Here is a 12888-nt window from a genome sequence, read left to right as displayed (position 1 = left end):
ACCAATTAAGAACACAAAATAAAATTCATGAAACACAAAAAGAAGTACAATAATAGTTGAAGAAATTTTGGGCAGTAGCAAAATAAAATTCAACCACATGTATGGTACTCCCTCTTTTATCGTCTCCACCAGTGCAAACTTCAAAATCTGAACAAATATTTATATCATTAATTGCTTGTTTGTGCATCTTCGATACATGTATTATTTAAATTGAAAGACAAGAAAAACCTAGCTAGCATACCTCAAAGTGTACCTCTTCACTGCCGATGGAATAATCTCAAAAAGCCTTGCTCAAATGAAAAAAAAAATTGAAACCATGAACTATAATATTGCAATTTAGTGTAAATTAAAAATACAAAAGATGCTCAAATGTACATAACAGATTTGAGGAAATAAACAGTATGTACCTTAAGTATAATTTAAGGGCATAAGCCGGGGCATCATCCTTCATCTCTGTCACACCCCGCGGCCACGGGATGTGACAGTCTCCCGCCGTAAGCATACAACGCCGTGTATACTTACAAGGCTATTCAAATCTTACTCAACAATTCAACAGATAATAATATAAACTAAGTTTATAGATACACAAATCAGAGTACACAGTCTGGTCAGAATATAATACAATATAAGTATCTCATCCGGATACCAACCATAAGGCCTACCCTAAATCTATACAAAAAAACATATCTAGGGTTATCAAGTGGTAAGCTACTAAGGCCTACTACTCTCGTGCCTCTCCGGAATCAGTCGCACCAGTACCTGTAAAATAACCGGAAGGGTGGGGGTGAGAATAAATTCTCAGTGCGAATTTTGCCACAGTTTAGACTATTGGACTTGCAATCAAACTCTATATTCAACAATGAAACCCAAACAATAACAGTTCAAACAGATATATATAATCATAAATAACAGAATGCCAATGCTCGACAACAGTTTAATCAACCTGAAACACAGTTTACGAAATTTCCAAGATGAATTTCAAACACAACATATATTTTGGCTTAACTCAATTCAATAACTCAATTCAGTACGGCTTGTAGCAAATACAGATGTTCTTTCGAGCTGAACCATTATCAACCCCACATCTGTAGGGTTACAGACGCCTACAGATGGCCAACCCCTGGACCCTTTATCTGACACCCATCTGCAATCGCTTGGCTTAACAGTTTATTACGGTCTGGTTCAAATCATATAAAGAAAATCCTCTTTGGAAACATTCCAATAGTCGTAATATTCAATTAACCTTCAAAATGCATTAACCAGTAGGAGAATGCTACCGAGTCACAGACGTTACACATGTCACCCACGAGTTCCATTCACATCTCATAACATAATCACCTTCCCTCGTCCCAACCGGTACTGGGAATATCGAGGGCCGTTCACCTAAGGCCATTTAGGATCCTGGGAATCCAAGTCAGCATACAGCCCGACTTGGCAAATTCATTGGATCCAAGTGCTTAACTTCGTAAATCCATTCACATACATTCACATACATAGTTCGTGGTGACTTTCAATCAAAATCAGATCACAATAGATCAACATAACCTATAACCATACCAGCATGCAAATCATTCAATTCAGATCAATTCGAGTTTAATTTGATTGGGCTATGCAAATGCTCTACACAATTCAGTGATGCAATCAATGATATTCAACATGACAAACGAATACACAGTTTAATTTCTGAAAATAAAGTATCAAACAAGTCCAAGAATCCCGCACCTTAGTATGACGAGCGTACCGCTTAATTTAAGGATCGGACGTCTCGTATTGTCTCGCAAGTTCTTGCTCGACCGAGCCTACACCTATATTATACGTATACTTGGTTTAACATTGGTTCACTATTGGAAACATTTACTCGAGTTACATCAGGCTTACACCTTAATCAATTTTCTATCCTTTGGTAGCAATCCGTTCAATTCCTGATTTCTTACTTACAACCTTTCAAATCACACCATTTACCTCGGGTTCCTTCAAACCCTACACAATTATAATTAGGTAACCATTTAGTCACAGGTTCACTACTTTGGTTCTCGGTTCAATTCAATTCACCGTTTGGTTAACCCTAATTTGGTCAAAATCTCAAATTAATCGTTAAACGTTCTAAAAATTCAAGATCAGGAAGCAACCCTACCGATTACAAGTCTAATTGGTCGGGTTAAATAAATCAAATCACGATTATGCCAACTTTCAATTTTGGCACGAAACCCTAGAAATCAGATTTCACAAATCGGAAGAAATCGGGAAAAAGATTGACAAACAAACTAGTAAGGAGTGTAGAGGAACTAGTCCTCGAGCAATTTGAACACAAATCTCGAGTTTAAAACGAGAATCCGAGAAAATCGAGAAATCCGAGATTTTAGAGAGAAATGGAAAGAGAAAGAAATACCGAGCAGGAGAGCTAGGAGAGATTCACGGCTGCTGACTCGGTTCCAGTTTCGATTTCTCGCAACAATCGGGGGTTTAAGTTAGACGGAAAACTCTCTCTTTCTTTTTCCTTCTCTTGGGACGAAAATGACTTAAAAATGGGGAAATGGTGAAGAGAGAGAGAGAGAGAAGCTTCAATTTGAGTTTTAGGGTTAAAATTACCCTGAATGCGGATGCACCCATCCGCACTGCGGGTGGCTTGACCCGCACTCAGCACTTAGTCGGTTTCCAGAAAATGAGCTTTAACACAGAAGTCATCCGCAGCGCGGGTCACCCATCCGCACTCGGGACTTAGGCAAATTTCAGAAAAAGTTCGAGCCTATTGCGGATGAAATCCACCCGCAGTGCGGGTCAACCCATCCGCACTCGGGACTTAGCCATTTTTTCAGGAAATTCAGCTCAATATAGGAATTTATGAGTGCGTCTGGACCCATCCGCAGTGCGGGTCACTCACCCGCACTCAACACTTAGTAAATTTTGACCAACACCGAATTGTATGAGTGCGGATGCACCCACCCGCAGTGCGGGTCAATCCCATCCGCACTCAGCCTATAAAGTTCCAAAATCTCGAAATTTCAACGCGGTTTCGATTCACGCTTAACTTACTTATTTAGGGGAACCTTAATTAAGGTTTAAACTTCCATTTTATAAGCACACTTTTCGATTCTTGCTTTTAAATCCTTTGACTTTAATTATTTAAAATTTTGTAACGTAACAATCTCATTCCATGAACTTGGAAGAGATGGATGGCACATCCTTGTCAGTTTTCGTCTTCTTTGCTTTTTTTTGACATGATCGAGAGAGAGAGACGGACGAGTTGAGAGGCGGGTTTGATTTTTGCTAAGTTGAAAATGAGAGGCGCGAAATGAAAATAAGAACCCTAGAAGAGGGAGAGACTGAGACAGAGAGAGAGACGGAGGAGTTGAGAGACGGGTTTGATTTTCGCTAAGTTGAAAATGAGAGGCGTGGAATGAAAATAAGAACCTTAGGGAGTTATCAGGATCGGTTGTTTTGAAATAACCGATCCTGATAGTAACTATCAGGATCGGTTTTTTGGTTAAACAACCAATCCTGATAATTATAAAAGGGTTTCTTGGTTAAATCATGACATTGAATGTTTGGCAAAAATCATGAAATTTTGTTGACGTGTTATTCTATGATGCTGGAAATTTGGCCAGAAAAATGAAGATTATATTTTTATTTTATGCTACTGCTACATATATCTTCTCTAATATTTAAAACATTGATCACTTCTTGCACAGATCATGAATTAATGCATATTAATTAGAATGTCTTGTACAGAGTTTATATATATATATATAGAGTTAGGCTGGGGTGCTATGGATAGCATAGTGGCCTCTATGCTACGGCTCAATAGTCGAGTTTTCAAAATCCAAACGGTCGATCCGAACCGTTCATCTTATTCTCCATATTAATATCTGCTTGGAGACCAAATTTTATAATTTTCTGAATTTTTTTACTATTTATTAAGCCACTTTGAAAATCGCTAATCCAACGGTTTTACTGTTTTGTGCAGCCACCGTTGGATCAACAATTTTGTAAAATACTTAATAAATAGTAAAAAAATTCAGAAAAATGTAAAATTTGGTCTCCAAGCAGATATTAATATGGAGAATAAGATGAACGGTTCGGATCGACCGTTTTGATTTTGAAAACTCGAATATTGAGCCGTAGCATAGAGGCCACTATGCTATCCATAGCACCCCAGCCTAACTCTAAAAAAAAAAAACATGGGGCGCCCCAGCCAGGGGCGCTCCGCTAGTTGGTATGGAGCGCCCCAGCCACGGGCGGTCCACTTGTGTTTTGGGCCGCCCGTGGGCCTGGCGGTTGGAGCATTTTTAATAAAAAATTAAATTTAAAGTTATTTTTAAAACTAATTTTTTTTTTAAGGATATTAATAAAAATGGCCGGCAATAAAGCATGACATGACTTATGTGGCTTAAATTAAGGCAACGATTTTTTTGTAAGGTTTAAATTAAGCCTACGATTGTCGCCTCAAATTTGAAGGTTTCAGTCTCCAAAATTGTACACTAAATGTGGCCCATAAAAGTAAATATTTTGCAATTGCACTAAATGTGGCCCATAAAAGTAAATATTTTGCAATTGCATTGGTGTGGCCCAATTTTTTTTCCGGGCCACTGTAAGTTGGTCCCTGCCTTAGCATTAATTACACGTTTGGAAAGTAATCCATGCCATAGAGAATCTAGCGTCTTCTAAAACTCTTTCAACTCACATCTACAGAGTCCAACTACCCCTTGGAGGTAACAGGATATTGCTGCTTAGATCCGTCTCCTTAAATATTCGTGCATGATCCTTAATATGTGTGCAGATTCTGATCGGACGGTTTAGATCTAAATAAAATTATTGATATGAATTCGCCAAGCCTCCCCGCCTCTTTTTATAAACCGCTCTCATTTTTTTTAAACCATTTATTTCATGGTGTACTATTTGACAAACAACGACCCACACGGAGTAAGAAACTTACAAGATTAGAACACTGAATAATTCAATAATTTAATGATTTAATGTAGTATAATTTTATTTAAGTAGAGACAAGCTTGAGCCCATATATATATATATATATATATATATATATAATTCTTTGGCGTCATGGATCCTTGAAGCAAATTAATTAACTAATTAATGAGACGAAATGCATCCATAAAATGATCATCTCAATCTCATCTGAACAAGAGAAATATACGTAGCATTGCATCACATCGATCATGCAATGAAAGAAATTAACAAATAATGTTGAAATAACAAATATTATTATTTGCAACAATTAATTTCATTACAACAATTTAGATTTAATCCAATAGTCCTGATTGGTCATTAAAAAACATAATTAGCTTCATAACATATATATATATGAGAAGGGTTCCACTGACTCCAATTTTCATGCCTCCATTGAACCTCCAAATCTCAACCATTCATCAAGTATTTGATCAACGAACCAGATTAAAATGCTCAAGAGTAAGAAAATTTTCTCAATTCGCCTCCAGTACTGCCTCTCTCCCTATCGCTCTTTCCCAGTGCGCCCCCACCACGCCCCCTCCCCACCCCACGACTTCCCTCGCACGCCCCCCAGCGCCCCCTTCCCCCGACCTCCCCCTCGCGCCCCCCTTCCCCGTGACTCTCGACTACGAACCGACGTTGCACCGACATTAGAATAGGATTGTAGGGAGGTGAGGATGACAAGTTAGGTTTTTAAAGCCTCTTGAAATTTCTTTACAGTCAGAACACAAACATCACTAGGCGGCATCAATCATTTGGGCACGTTGGCGTTGTCAAAACGATCTGACTTACTCAGCAGTACAACCGAATTTCAAAAGGTTCATCTCCTATTACAGGGCAATAGTGAATGAATCCAATTTGGCATCGAAGGGCACTCCGGCAGCAACTGGTAACCGGAGTGAGCTTCTGACGAGGCAACAATAGGGATGTCTCTCTAAAATTGAATGCTTTGTGGATGGAGCTTGGGTTGACAGATGGCAAGGGGGGATTGGATGTGTGCTGTACATGCAGTGAGGGAGAGTTGCAGGCCTATCTAACTTCACATAAGAAGGCTTGTAGCGCTACTCATGCTGAAGCAATTGCTCTCCTTGAGGGCATCAGGTTTGTGCAACACAAAGGGTTTCTAGAATGTGACTTCTACTCTGACAATGCATCTCTGGTAAGTTGGGTGACTGATACGCAACCACCGGTACAGGCAAATTGGGAAGCGTTCAAAGAATGAATGATATTATGGATGGAATTAAGAAAGAACACTAAATATATCTATCAGGCTATTCCTAGAGGTCAAAACGAAGTGGCCGACCATTTAGCAAAAGCAGGTAGATCTCAGGGGTTAGATTATGTAGGCTTCACTTTCCCTCTGTTCAAATGTACTAGTACTATTTCATGAGGATGCGAAGTTTGTTTTTTTTTTACTTTGGCAGATGATAGGGAGAATTCCTAAATCCGTTTGTAATGATGAAGTAATCTGTAAGGAGATGTAATGTTTTTCCCCTTGGAATACAAAAAAAAAACACAAAAATTAGCAATTGTGTCACATACCAAGACTAGGCAATTTGGTTGTACATTTTTTTAGGATGTTGTCATTTGTATTTATTTTTTATTTTGAGAGAAAGATGGCTATTTTTGTTGTGTTTGTATCTATATTTCATTTATATTTCATTTTTGGGAGCAAGATAGATGTAGTGCATAAAATATTTTTACATGCGAATAGCAAATTTCTTATACAAAAAATATATTTTATTTTTGATGTGACCTCTTAAATGCAATAAAATTTGTTATTACAGGAAACATGGAGCGGCAACGTTCTTGCAAGATTATTAGAAATTGATACAATAAAGAATAAAGATTACCAAAGCATCCCAAAATTAATTTTGTCAGTCTTTTCTTAGATGCATCACAACAAAATGCATTTGTACCAGAAGGGCTACAGTACCAGAAAATTTACACACCAATCTAGCACATAATTCGTAAGTATGTAATATTCCCACAAAATTCAAAATAACATATAAATTATATTTAAGCAATGTTGACCCAATTCAGGTAACAAAAAACTAGCGAGCAACAAAAAGTTAGCAATTAAACACAGAAATTAACCCAAAAATTAGCAATTGACATGAACTAAAATGAATAACACCGTAATGCATTCTTTGTAGTTTGTACCAGTTTGAAATGTGTAGTAGAAAAATTAAAATTACTTATACCAGAAATGAACAATTGAATTGAACATAATAACAGTAAAATAGACAGCCGTTCACAACAATAATATTGCATTATTGTACCAGTACATGACTTGTAACAGTTTAAAAACAAAAAATAACAACAAAAAAAAAAAATCAAATTTTACAAAAATTCCAGATTTAACATGATATTGTATAAAGTTCTATCATCCTTGTGAATTGAACCTATTGCAAATATAAACAATGAAATAACAAGAAATGAAGAAATTTTAGCGGTTCCTCATTCTCTTTTGTTATGACACCTACTTGGGACTAATCTGCACATAACCTGCACATTAAAAATAAAACCATAAAGCATTATTTGTTTGAATAATCAAAAGGTCGCAAACCCTCATACATACAATTATACAAATTTAAACCCAATTATTATTGTACTTGGACTAACAAATGGTACTCAATTCATGCTATCACATTCAAAGATGTAAACATTTCATACATCAACCTTTAACATATATACCCAACCAGAAAAACATATGATAAGCATATCTGAAATAGCCACAAATCACCAGATAAATTACTAGAATACCTGCTAATGCCTCAAATTTAGACGTAACAGAACATACCAGTCCCATATAGGGGTGATTAATGAGCGAGCATGAGCGAGTTAGGGTATGCTCATGCTCGCTCATTAAGTAAATGAGCGAGTTTAAATGAGCGGATAAATGAGCGAGTTGTAAATGAGCGAGCTTTTAATGAGCGAGTTATGAGCGGCTCATGAGTTATGACTTATGACTCATAACAAAATTATATAGTGTGCCCACGTATAACAAAATTTGTTAAAAGTCATCATAATAAAATTCAACAAATTGTCATAATTCATTTAAATGAGCGAGTTGTTATGACTATTACTTGTTTTGGGCTTTTGGCGGAGGTTTTGGTTCTGCCGATTTACAAAAAAAATGAATATGAAACTATGAATATTAGTATATTATACAAGATTAAATGTTACATTGTACTCATTATATTACACATAATTAAATATGAAACTATGCTCACTATCTATCAATCTTAATGAGGCAAGGTTGATATTATACAGAATTACATAGGATTAAATGTGGTAGGGATTAGGTGTGACAAATTCTTAATGAGCGAGTTATGAGCGAGTTGGGTCATGCTCATGCTTGCTCATTAAGTAAATGAGCGAGTTTAGATGAGCTTTTAATGAGCGAGTTATGAGCGATTTACTCACCCCTAGTCCCATATACAATACCCAAATTGTAAAAATCACCAATGTATAAAAAATTAGAAATAGATGTGAATTTATGTAAAAAATAACACAAAACAGATCTAGTTTACCAAAAATTTCAGTTTGAAATGTGTGCAATAGAACTGAATCAAGGCTACATGCATTTTTTTATTTTGAAACTTCTCAATCTTGGAGAGAGGGAGAGAGAAAGAGAGAGTTACATGATTCTCTTTGGATTCCTTGTAACACGGAGGAGAGTCGGCGAAGAGATCGGGGAGGAGGGCCGCGTCGGGAAAGAGAGAGAAAGGCAGAGGTTGCGAGAGAGAGCACGCAGGGGGGCTTCTCAAACGGAGGTCGCTGTGGGAGGGGGATTGATAGCCGGATTCGCTGGATGGGGTGCCGAGAGAGAGCGACGGAAGGAGAGAGAGAGAGAGTTGCTAATTGGAAGTGAAATGGAGACGATTGGATCAAATTTTATCACTGAAGCGTTTTCTGATCAGATCCGTTGATCAAATAATTGATAAACGGTTGAGATTTGGAGGTTTAATTGAGGCATGAAAAATGGAGGCAGTGGAACCCTCCTCTATATATATATATAGAGAGAGAGAGAGAGAGAGAGAGCGCTAGGCTACGGTGAGTTGCGAAGTAAAACGCGTTTCTACTTAACGCCGTATTTTTATTATGAAAGTCCAAATTACCGATCCGAACCGTTAGATATTTAATCCATATTGAAATGTGCTTGGAGACCAAAATTTATATTTTTTGGAATTTTTTTACTATTTATTAAGCATTTTTTAAAATTGTTGTTTTGCTGTTTTCCCTCAAATAAAACACTTTAATAATTCCAATTTCCTCCCCCATAAAACACTTTATTTTGAGAAGAGAGTACTATCTGGATCGATTCCTAGGTTAAGAACCGATCCAAATAGTTATCAGGATCGGTTCCTAGCTTAAGAACCGCTCCTGATAACTATCTGGATCGGTTTTTAACCTAGGAACTAATCCTGATACTATCTGGATTGGTTCTTAATCAAGGAACCGATCCAGATAGTCTTTAGGAACCAATATTATGACTTGCTTAAGAAATATTAAGACTTTAGGAACCAATATTATGACATGCTTAAGAAATATTAAAATTTTGGTACAACTATTTATGAATAATAAGACTTTCTCAATCAATAATATATTTCTGGAAAATTTGTTTAAAACATCCAAAAAAATAAGTTACAAGAAAATTAAAACTTGAAAACTACTTTTAACATGAAATAAAATAAGCTACTAAAAATAACATTAAATTTTTTAGGATAATTTATTAAAATAATTTATAATATAACTAGATCAGTTGTTTAGTTGTTCCAAACAATTGATCCTAATAGTACAACTATTAGGATCAGTTGTTTAGTTGTTCTTAACAACTGATCCTAATAGTTGAACTATTAGGATCAGTTGTATATAAAAAACCGATCTTGATAGTATCAGGATCGGTTTTGTATAAGCAACTGATCTTGATAGTTGAACTATCAGGATCGATTGTTTGTAAAAACCGATCCTAATACTATCTGGATCGATTTTTATAAACAACCGATCCTGATAGCTGATCTATAGGATCAGTTGATTAAAAAATCCGATCTTATTAGTTGTTAGGATCGGTTTTGTATAAACAACCGATCTTGATAGATATTAGTATCGGTTGTTTCATATAGCCGATCCAGATAGGGCGATCCTGATTCCTGTTTTTCCAATAGTGTCATTTGAAAGATAAAATTATGTAGAAAACATTCGTGGTTTTAAATTTGTAAAATTCATCAACGTCAGAAATATTGATTAGATTGAACGGAAAAAAAAACTCACCACTAAAAACGTGTCCAGTTTTTTTTTTTAAATACTTGATATATTAGAAATGAATACTTGATGTGTTATAGATGAATACTTGATGCATTATAGATGAATACTTGCACGCACCAGTTGTAAAATCTTTTAAATAATAGGTGGTTCTCAAATAGTAAGTGGTCCCCCATGTAGTTAGTAGTTATTGAAGTAGTTAATGACTGGGGGATTGTTACAAGGGGATAACTAGGTGCTCCCTATCAAATTAATTAGTTTCTAAAAGAACTAAATAAAATGTTAAATAAATAAAAACGGGATTGAAAAAAATAATAATTATGCTTGTCGAGATATTGAATATTTTGACATTTTTATGAAGAATTTGACTATTTTAAACATTTATATGGAAACACCAAATTTTTTTTTTCCTGTAGCTGACTTATTATATATGGGCATGTGCACATAGTTTCCTAAATCAAATCAATGCCCGTAAATAATTGCGCAAAAATCTGAACTTAATGTTGTCAAACCATTGTGTACACGGAATATTTCTGCATAGATCCGGACCATTCAATCAGAATCTGCACACATATTAAGGATCGTGCACGAATATCCCGGATTCTGATTGAATGGTCCGGATCTATGCAGAAATATTAAAGGAGACGGGTTTACCTCGAAGGGGTGGTTGGACGGTGTAGATGTGAGTTTTGTGGAGGGATTAATATCCTGGCCATTCGTTCTCCTCAAAAAAAAAAAAGAAAAAAAAAGAAGAAGAAAAGTTTGAGAAGACGCTGGATTCTTTATGGCAAGCACTACCTTCGAAACCTGTAATTAATGCTTCGGCAGGGCCCAACTTACAGTGGCCCGGAAAATAGATTGGGCCACACCAATGCAATTGCAAAGATTTACTTTTATGGGCCACACTAAGTTTAAAATTTTGGAGGGGCTGAAACCTTCAAATTTGAGGCGAGAGTCGTAGGCTCTTCCAAATAAATCGTTGGCTTGATTTATGCCATATAAGTTATGTCATGCTTTATTGCATGCCATCAATCATCATAATGAGTCTATCATTCATATTGTATTACTTCTCACAGGGACATTGTGACTAAACAATTATATTCTCAATTATATATAGTTGTATTTAAATAATATGGAATAACAACTTATATATTTTGCTTATATATAATATTATTTGCAAATGGAGCCTTTTAAAATTTTCAACAAACCATATAAAATAATGTACACATATGTTATTTGTTGAATGTTTTTTTTTTTTGACAAAAGTGGTATTTTACCACCGGTTTCATTACGAAACAAAAAGTTTATACAACATGTCCAAGATAAAGCGCTAGCATACAATCTATCGACACCTAATAACCAAAAAGTTTTTTAAAAAACAAACTAATAACAAAAGCATACTAGCATAACATGAAATAGTAATACTAAATGGAATAAAAAATGACTATATCAGTAGAAGGGGAGGCACTAGCTGATGAAGATGAAATACTGGGCAGAAGGCCAACAGCACAATCAATAGCATCAATAACGGCTCTGTCACTCAAATAATCAGCTAGGTGCAAGTTATTTGTTGAATGTAATCAACTAATATATTAAATAATCTAATTAACCGATTTATTACTAATTTAAGTATTGTTGAATAACATAACAGGGTAGTTCAAACAGAATGGGAGAAGGAAAAGCCCAGATTTTGTCTGTTTCATTAAGGGCACTGTCCATTTCATTTAACCTGTTCGAAATTCTCCCGGGCCCTGTCCGGAGTCCCTTTTTGTTGAAAGAGGTATGAAAGTTAAACAGTTTTTGTCTTTTGCAAAAACTTCGAGATTATTTTGTTTGTATTCAGAGATCTTTTTGACTAACAAATTAAAGCTCCATGAAACAAGAATTGTTTTTTTTTTAAAAGCAAAATCCATCTGTTATATTAATATATATATATATAGCAAGGCTACTCTACTTTGCAAAGCAAAAGTCCATCTGTGCTTTGCATTTTGGCCCCTTGGATTTCTTTCAAAATTCGTGCAAACTCAATCGGATCAGATTAGTTCTTTCGCTGGAAATTAAAAACAGGGCGGAACTGGAACCCTCCAGAGGATTTCGAACCCTTCCCTCCGCCCGACTCCTCCCTTTCTTTCTCAAGCAACAGCAGGGAGGCGACTTGGCTGGCGAACGACCAGCGAAACCCCCTCGATTCTCCCCTCCTTCTGTCACGCGACTCCATCTCCTTCCCCCGCGACCGCAAGTGGTGTTCCAGCGCCACCTAGGGTTTTGGCGCCAGCGCCAGATCATCCTCCATTGCCGTGGAAGCTTCAAGAACTCTTCGGGTTAGTTCCAAACTGGATTCTTTTGCACTTTCTCTGTCGTTAGTCAGTAATGGATAAGAAACAGCCAGTTTCCCTGTCGTTAGTCAGTAATGCCTTTTGTTGTTTGTTGTTTAGGTATTGATTGTGTTTGTTGTTTGCCTTATCAATGGGCTCCTTGTCCTTTTTGCTCTTACACTTGTTTTTTTCCATTTCGTTCAGATTATCAAATCTAACCTTGCACATCAGACAATTGATTATTTGATTAATTGCCTAACTTATATAATATAGAAATAGAGAATTATACGAGTGCACATGAAAGGAAAGGATGATTCACTTAATTGAAGGCATGCGTTGA

General features: G+C 36.2%; 1 long non-coding RNA gene across 1 annotated transcript in view; it reads right to left on the bottom strand.

Moving 5' to 3' along the window:
* The window catches only part of LOC144546068 (uncharacterized), a 52312-nt gene continuing 39424 nt past the window's right edge, over positions 1 to 12888 (bottom strand). The window contains exons 2-3 of the long non-coding RNA XR_013508702.1: positions 242 to 286; positions 1 to 147 (exon numbers count right to left, since the gene is read on the bottom strand). This is a non-coding gene — a long non-coding RNA (uncharacterized LOC144546068). The remainder of the gene's footprint in view (positions 148 to 241; positions 287 to 12888) is intronic.

Source organism: Carex rostrata, chromosome 29 (assembly GCF_964058835.1).
Source record: "Carex rostrata chromosome 29, lpCarRost1.2, whole genome shotgun sequence".
Classification (NCBI taxonomy): Eukaryota; Viridiplantae; Streptophyta; class Magnoliopsida; order Poales; family Cyperaceae; genus Carex; species Carex rostrata.
This window is presented reverse-complemented; position numbering and strand designations above follow the sequence as displayed.